This window comes from Triticum urartu, chromosome 4 (assembly GCF_003073215.2).
Source record: "Triticum urartu cultivar G1812 chromosome 4, Tu2.1, whole genome shotgun sequence".
Taxonomy (NCBI): domain Eukaryota; kingdom Viridiplantae; phylum Streptophyta; class Magnoliopsida; order Poales; family Poaceae; genus Triticum; species Triticum urartu.
In genome coordinates this window covers 1,722,384-1,731,397 of record NC_053025.1, presented here as the reverse complement: position 1 = coordinate 1,731,397, position 9,014 = coordinate 1,722,384, and the positions used below count along the sequence as shown (strand labels likewise).

Below are 9,014 nucleotides of genomic sequence, written 5' to 3'. Positions count from 1 at the left end.
TTCAGGTTAAACTTGATGCGGAGAAGAGGTTGAAAGAACTTCTCCGCGAAGAAGAATTGAAGTGGGCATTGCAGGCTAAGGTCTGCAAAGTTGTCCAGTGGGACGCGAACACTCAATTCTTTCACTTGATTGCTAATGGTAAGCACAGAAAGAAGAGAATCTTTCAGCTTGAACAAGATGAAGGAACTATTTTAGGACAGGACAACCTAAAACTTTACATAACCGAGTATTACAAGCAGTTATTTGGACCTCCGGAGGATAGTTGTGTGTCCCTCGATGAGTCCAGGACTGAGGATGTGCCTCAACTAACTGCCGCGGATAATGATATTTTGGTTGCCCCGTTCTTAGAGAAGGAGGTGTTTGATGCTATAGCACAGATGAAAAACAATAAGGCTCCCGGACCTGATGGATTCCCGGTTGAGTTTTACAAAAAAGTGTTGGCACATTATTAAGGGGGATTTGTTACCAATGTTTCATGATCTTTTCTCTGGACAGCTTCACTTATTTCACTTAAATTTTGGAACAATAACACTGCTTCCTAAGAAAACGATGCTGTGAGAATAGAGCAGTTTAGGCCGATCTGCCTTCTCAATGTTAGTTCCGAAATCTTCACCAAGGTTGGGACTAATAGGCTCACACAGATTGCGCATTATGTGTTGCAGCATTCCCAAATTGTTTTCATGCCGGACAGAAACATCCTAGAAGGGGTGGTCGTCCTTCATGAAACGCTCTATGAAATCCATTCAAAAAAATTAGATGGAGTTGTTTTTAAGGTGGATTTCGAGAAAGCGTACGATAAAGTCAATGGCGATTCCTCCAACAGGCATTGCGTATGAAAGGTTTTGATGAAGCCTGGCGCCGCCAGGTTGAATCGTTTACGCAAAAAGGGAGTGTTGGAATTAAAGTGAATGACGATATCGGTCATTACTTCCAGACACATAAAGGCCTGAGACAAGGGGATCCCATGTCCCCTATCCTGTTTAACATTGTGGTTGATATGTTAGCAATTATGATAGGAAGGGTTAAGGAGGCTGGTCAAGTAGGTGGTTGGTACCTCATCTTGTTGATGGAGGTGTGTCCATCCTTCAGTACGCTGATGATACAATCATCTTTATGGAGCATGACTTGGCCAAAGCGAGAAATATGAAGCTGGTGTTATGCCTTTTTGAACAATTGACCGGGTTAAAGATTAACTTTCATAAAAGCGAGTTGTTCTGTTTTGGTAGAGCCAAGGATGAATAAGAGGCTTATAGGCAATTGTTTGGGTGCGATTTGGGGGCTTTACCTTTTACTTACTTAGGTATACCAATCCAGCACCGTAAGCTGACAAACAGAGAATGGAAGTGCATCGAGGACCGATTTGAAAAGAAACTGAGTTGCTGGAAGGGCAAGCTCATGTCATATGGAGGCCGATTAATTCTGATAAATTCGGTTCTCACGAGTATGCCTATGTTTCTATTGTCGTTCTTCGAAGTCCCAGTTGGAGTCAGGAAAAGACTGGACTTTTATCGATCGCGATTCTTTTGGCAGGGTGATGAACTAAAAAGAAAATACCGTCTAGCTAAATGGGATATCATCTGTGGACCGAAAGACCAAGGAGGTCTTGGTATTAAGAATCTTGAAGTTAAGAACAGATGCCTTCTCAGTAAGTGGCTGTGGAAGTTATCGACTGAGACTGATGCCACGTGGGCGCAAATCCTTCGTAGCAAGTATCTTCAGACCAAAACTTTGTCTCAGGTGACAGTTAGGCTGACTGACTCACCTTTCTGGAAAGGACTTATGAAAGTCAAACAATCCCTGTTTCATAGGACAAAGTTTATTATTGGTAACGATGCTAGTACACGATTCTGGGAGGATACTTGGCTCGGAGAGACACCCTTAGCCATTCAATACCCGTCTTTATATCGTATTGTTCAACGACATGAGGTGTTCGTTGCAACGGTATTTCAATCTATTCCCCTTAATATTCAGTTCAGACGGTCGCTAGCGGGCAATCGTTGGGAAGAATGGCTCCGTCTAGTAAGTAGACTGATGGAGGTTCAGCTTTCTCAACAACCCGATGAATTACGCTGGAAGCTTACTAGGTCTGGAGTATTCACAGTTAAATCAATGTATATTGACGTTATCAATTCGAGCTTCATTCCTAGCTCTAAGCATGTTTGGGCTGTCAAAGTTCCTTTGAAAATAAAAGTGTTTATGTGGTTTGTCCATAAACAAGTTATTTTAACCAAGGACAACTTGACAAAGCGTAATTGGACAGGCTCTACTAGGTGTAGTTTCTGTGATCGGAATGAGACGATCAAACACCTTTTTCTTGATTGCCTGCTAGCCAAAGTTTTATGGCGGACGGTCCATATTGCTTTTAATGTTACTCCACCAAGTTCTGTCAACACGTTATTTGGGACGTGGCTTAACGGGATAGAGCCCGACTTAGCGAGACATATTCACGTAGGAGTCTGCGCCTTGCTGTGGGCTATTTGGAATTGCAGAAATGATTTGGATTTTAACAGGACAACACCCATTCATTTTTTGCAGGTTATTTTCCAAGCCATGGCATTGATCCGTTCGTGGTCGCTACTCATTCCGACGGAGGCCAGAGAGCATTTGGTTACTGGATCTATCCGCTGGAAGATGGTAGCTTGGGATATCTTCAACCGGTTTGGATGGCGGTCATGTAATAGGATAGGCAATTAGTTTACATATCTCTCTGTTTTGCCAGCCGGTTGTGACGTCCTTTATTTGGCTAGTTTGTATTCTAGCTTTTCTGGCTCTGCGTGAGCTCTTTTTTTGTCGTTGGGAGACTTTTAGACTTTCAGACCTGTTTGGAACATATTTATTTGTTTAATAAGAAGGCCGTATGTATCATTCTGATGCAGAGGCCGGGGCATCCCCTTTTCGGAAAAAAAGCAACGAAGATGATGCCCCTATCACCTGTCTCTGTCTGCTTATCACAAGTTGCAGTCCAGCATGACAGGATAGAGTGTGGAGGGAGCATGGCTTATACACATAGCCTACGCCCACATTATGACAACTCAATTAAAGAACCGTTTTGAAACTAAGGCAAGGTTATTACAAGTACTAATAATTTCAACAGAAACGGCAGCACTGACACAAGACGCGTCGGGGGACGACGCTCGGTGCGTGCCCACTGATGTTCCTTTTTTTTTTTCCTGACAATTCACTCATGGGGCGGCGCTCCTTGCTGCTCTATGCTCATGTTGTCGCTTTGGTGTACTCCACTTTAATCTTCTTCAACCTCACAACAATGTCGCTCATTGTCATCCTCTCGTCAAGCGAGTCGCTGGAGCAGAGCAAGCCCAGCTCAAACACCGGCGCAAGAAAGCCTTCCAAGCTGACACTCGAAGAAGAGCCACATAGTAACTGGTCATCCACGACATTGACAACCTCCCTAGGAAACGCCTCAAGCACCCACTTTCTGAGGCTGAGATCTCCAACAAAAAATGCATCTGTGGGTCTCCTTCCAGTCAAGACTTCAAGTAGCATGATTCCGTAGCTGAAGACATCGCTCTTTCTCGATGCTCTTCCAATGGACCCATACTCTGCTCACGGACATGGAATTAAATTATTTTTTGGCATGACATGGAATTAATTTATAAACAAAACATTAAATCATGACGGGTTAAACATAATTAATTAAAAGTGAAATTAATGTACCATTTACAAACCTGGTGCCATGTAGCCAACAGTTCCGGGCATGCTCGAATAAATCACGGAGCTATTATCACCAAGTAACAGCCTTGCGATGCCAAAGTCTGCAACATGTGCCGTCATGTCCTTGTCGAACAACACATTGCTTGGCTTCAGGTCACAGTGCAAGATCACCTGGTGGTGCTCATGGTGCAGATACTCCATTGCCATGGACACGTCGAGCAAGATGCCCAACCTCTCGAGGAACCCCAAGTTCCTTGTGCCTCCAGAGTAGTGAAGGAGCATTTCTAAGCTGCCATTGGGCATGTATGGCAGCACCAACGCTCTGAAATCAAGGTTGGAGCAGGTGTTGAGAATCTTTATCAAGTTGCGGTGGCGCGTCATGCGTAGCACACCACACTCGGCATCGAAGCTTCTAATGGCTTGTTCCAACTGCATGTCAAGAACCTTTATTGCAACCACCACACCATTGCTTAGTTGGCCCTTAAAAACTTTTCCAAAGCTTCCAGACCCCAACAAGTTGCTCTCGCTAAAATTTTGAGTGGCACGAACAAGGTCATGGTAGGAGACCAACTGATGGCTAACCATGCCAGCAGACACTGTCATCCCTTGATGCCTCTTAATTTTCTTTTTGATCATTGCATATATGCATAAAGCCACAACTCCAGTTACTACGATGACTGTAGGGAGCAAAATTTTCAGCATGTGGTCGCTTTTTCCTTGGGTAGTGTTACGTGGACACCGTGAAAATCCAAAAGCTGAAGCACCACATAGCCCCGAGTTCCCCATCAAGGATTGCAGGCTGATGTTTGAGAAAACACCTCCTTCGGGTATCTGTCCTTGTAGGTTATTGTAAGAGAGGTTCAGACTTGTGAGGATAGTAAAATTGGCTAGGTACTTTGGGATGGTACCAGAGATGTGGTTATGGGATAAGTCCAAAGTTTGCAAGCTGGTTAGTTTGGCAAAAGAGTTAGGAATCGAATTACCAAACGAATTGTGTGATATGTTAAAGAAGGATATCATTTGGAGTTGTCCAATTGAATCTGGGAGGCTACCGACCAAATGGTTGGTAGAGATATCAATGTGATTAATTTGTTTCAAATAGCCTATGTCAACTGGCAATGTGCCATTCAAAAGGTTTTGAGATAGATCTAGCTGAAGGAGACTATCAAGATGAAACAAACTTGGTGGTATAGTGGATGATAACTGGTTACCAGATAACACTAGGTGTTCTAACCTGCTGAGGTTACCAATGTAATATGGTATGGAACCAGTGAATTCATTGTCGTACAGGACCAAAGCTTCTAGATTTTTTAGCATTGTAATCTGAGATGGGATGGGGCCAAACAAGTTATTTGTATCGAGCTCAAGCCACTGTAGATTCTCCATCATCATGATGGATTGTGGAATTACGCTGTGCAACTGGTTTATTGAAAGATCTATTGTAGTGAGACCGGTTAAATTTGAAATCGTTGGTGGAATTTCCCCAACTAAGTTGATTTCACTCGCCAAAAATATTTGCAGCTGGCTCGATAGATTTCCTACATAGTCAGGGAGGCTACAACCAGTGAAATTATTCGAATTGATGGCAAGCACCCGGAGCTTTCTAAACTTTGTAAACATGGACAAGAAGTTGAGATCTCCCTTTAGGCGATTTCTTGAAATATCAAAATGCTCCAAAGAGTGCATGTTTCCAATTGTTGTAGGCACCTGTCCGACCAACAGATTTTTTTCCAATTCTAGGAATGCTAATTCAGATAAGTTACCAAGAGAAGCTGGAATGGATCCAGTTAGTTGATTATATCCAATAATCAAGACTGAGAGTTGACCTAGCTGTCCAATTTCTACCGGAATGGGCCCGGTCAAATTGCATGATCCCAGTTCTAGAACACTTAGAGAAGTCATGTTGCCAAGTACAACAGGTATTGTACCGACAAGGTCGTTATCATTGAGGAATAGGAAGCTGAGTTTGAGTCAGTTTGGCCAACCATGTTGGAACAACACCTTCAAATGAGTTCTCGCCAAGGGAAAGAGTTTGGAGGTATGGACAAGATGCAAAGCCCAATGGAATCTGACCTGTGAAACTATTACCTTGGATTTCGATTTCTTCTAGCACCGGGAGACTAAAACTTTGGTTGTTGGGGATTGAACCTGTTAAATTGTAGTTTAAAGCGAAACTGATAAAATATAGTTTAGACATGTTGAAGATTGCTGGAGGCACCGGTCCAGTAAGAGTATTGGCTTGTACGCTAAAGAACTCGAGGATCTGCAAGGAGCCAATGCTATATGGTATTGGCCCTGTCAAGCTGTTGTTGCCAAAGTTCAGAAAACTTAATAAAGAAGTATTGTTGAATAGATTACTTGGTATTGAGCCACTAAGGTAATTCCCGAAGAGATTCAAATTGCCAAGACTGTGTAGGTTCTGTAGCTCTGCCGGAATTGAACCAGAGAGATGGTTAAGATATAGGGCAAGAACTTGAAGCCTTGTTAGGTTTCCTATGCTAGTAGGGATGCTACCTGACAGGCTATTGCACCCAAGATATAAAAACTTGAGGCGATGCAGTCTTCCAATCTCGTTGGGAATTGACCCGGTGAGGTTGGTATTATTGAGGTTTAGCACAGAGAGGAAGGAGAGGTTACCAAGGTGAGGAGCAAGAGATCCATATAGGGAAACGTCCGGTAGCTCAACAGCAGTGACGCGCTGCCTGCGCCGGCTGCACGAGACACCAACCCAGTGGCAGAAGGACGTACCAGCTGTCCAGTTGCCGGACAAGACGCCACCTGGGTCGGAGACCTTGGCTTTGAAAGCCAGCAGCGCGGCAAGGTCAGTGTCGCTGCCGGCGCGACCATTGGTCATCGTTGGAGAAGAAGCCGAGATGGCTGGTGGTAATACTAGCAGTAGTAGTACTACGATGATAGAAATGAGGGAAGATGATGATGATGATGATGATGATAGAGTGGTCATTGAGCTAGCTAACCCGAGAGAGATGAGGTGATATGCCGTCCGTGACAAGTGAGAGCTAGCCGCGCATACATATATAGGCTTTCTCTTCTGCAGAGTTCAGTGTCACTCTGTATCAAGACGAAAGTCCCCACACGGCAAGCACCATGACTATGCACAGGATGCTTTCAACAACCAAAAGACCTTGACTACAGGTCAATCTTTCAATAACCACCATGACTACGTACAGCGGTACGGATAAGTTCAGTTAATGGAGAGGACCTGTAGTCAACAAATCTCTTTTATATCAAGGGAGGGACCCATTGAGGGTGGAGAATTCTTCAACTAATCAGACCTTGGTACTGTGTTTTCTGGCATTGTCCCCAATTTACAACGGGAGGTGCTTTCAACAAGCAAGACTTTGACTACAAGTCAATCTTTGTGGGCTTGGTGTGATCTGACCCCACAGCATCCGGGAAAAGGAAGACCAGATCGTTGGATTTACCATAGTGCTAAAAATTATTGCGTGTGTAGTAGTTTCGTTCTAATGATTTAAACAGCAGTGCCTACAAGTAAGGGGGTGTTTGGTTCAAGGACTTTTTAGTCCCAGAGACTAGAAAAAGTCCCTAAAAAGTCCCTAAGAACCAAACGGAAGGGACTTTTTCTACAGGGACTAGAAAAAGACTCTACTAGAGAGTCTTTTTTGATTAGTCCCTAGGACTAGAAAAAGTCCTAGGACTTCTCAACCAAACACCCCCTAAGATGCAATCATCTGGCTGTAATCCTTAATATAACGTGCAACTTGCCCTCAGGCTTTTGAGTAATATATTCAGTTGGGTGATTGTTCAAAAAAAAAGTAAGATGCAATCCAAAGCAGTGTGAAAACAGATGAAAATAATGGGTCAAATGTAAACTGCAAAAGTGAAGTAAATGTAAGGCGAGGCATGAGTAATAGTTGTTGTAATCGACCGGACTGAAGCGTTCCTAACGAGTCCGGTTTCCGCACAAGTATGTAGCTAACACGACTGATGCCTACGCATAATTCTACTTCGGATTCTTAAGCCACTTTATTTGTATCTCTTTGTGGGCGGAGTCAAGTACAGATACGTGCATACGCCACTACCATTTGCCCCCACTCCAATTACTAGATGATAATTAAGGATCTCCCCGTGGGCACAACTAAAAGCGGTCTTCATTCGTCCCGTGCTACAATGATCCAGGAAGAAGGGTGGTCGGCCGTGTCACTAACCTACCTCCTTGACTGGCCTTCACGTTAGCAGCAATAACCTTTCGTCAAAAGGAGGCATATGTTGGATGGTTGACTTCACTCAACATCAAAAAGATTATTAACATAACACATCGGGGGTTCAAACATCGCGTGGTGGATCAAGATGAACATGGCGATTGAAAAAAAGTAAATTCATACCAACTACTGTATTACAATGAGATGAAGATGGGATGGCGATGATCTCCTCTTGATGAGTGGTTGCAGCCAAGGGCGAATCTACTAGGGGTGCTTTAACAGGCTTGAGCCCCCCCCCCCTCCAGCACTGAAAACGAGTTTTTTATTACTAGTCTCAAGGTTCAACTCAGCCACATGCTAGCCCAACCCAACATGTATTTGCATGATGCAGGCTTGTATAAACTTTTAGCCCACCCTCTATTTTTTGCCTAGATTCACCACTGGTTGCGGCGGCGGAGTCCTTGGATCAATTCCCTCTCTAAAACCTTGTGCAGGCTAGGGTTCTACCTTCTGGGCGTGTTTCTGGATGTTTTCTTCTCTCTCTCCTCATCTAAAAGCACAAGGGTGAAGTACTTTGCCAGGCAGAGGCGGCGATGCTTGGTACGACCGGTGGCACAAGCGCACACACGCGTACTAGACGGCTACGCCGTCTTTGGCTCTGAAGCCTCATGCACAACTTGTTTCTTCTCCCTCTTCACTAGTAGGAAACAGGGCATTAGTCCCGGTCCCGGTTCTGAAACCGGGACTAAAGGCCCCCACTTTTAGTCCCAGTCGTGTTACGAACCGGGATTAAAGAGACTCCACGTGGCCGCTTCACAGCGCTCGGGCAGGAGGACCTTTAGTCCTGGTTGGTAAGACCAACCGGGACTAAAAGGCCGTGCTTTTGTTTTGTCAAAGGAGGGGTTTGGGGGTTTTGAAGCGAGGGGTTTCATTTTTATTTTATGTTTTCCATCCAACTCAACGTGAGCTACTAATAGCAATGAAGGAACCGTTACACAACATCATCATGAATATATATATATATATATATATATAGAGAGAGAGAGAGAGAGAGAGAGAGAGAGAGAGAAGTGACCTCTTTCTCCGTGCTTGATCGAACAACAAGTTTTCCCCGCTTTGTATACAAGTTTTCGTACACATATACACGTTCATGCATATATA

At 44.1% G+C, this 9,014-nt stretch overlaps 1 pseudogene; it reads right to left on the bottom strand.

Moving 5' to 3' along the window:
- Positions 1 to 2,819: 2,819 nt before the first annotated feature.
- Positions 2,820 to 6,672, bottom strand: LOC125550104 (annotated as a pseudogene).
- Between the last annotated feature and the right edge of the window lie 2,342 nt (positions 6,673 to 9,014).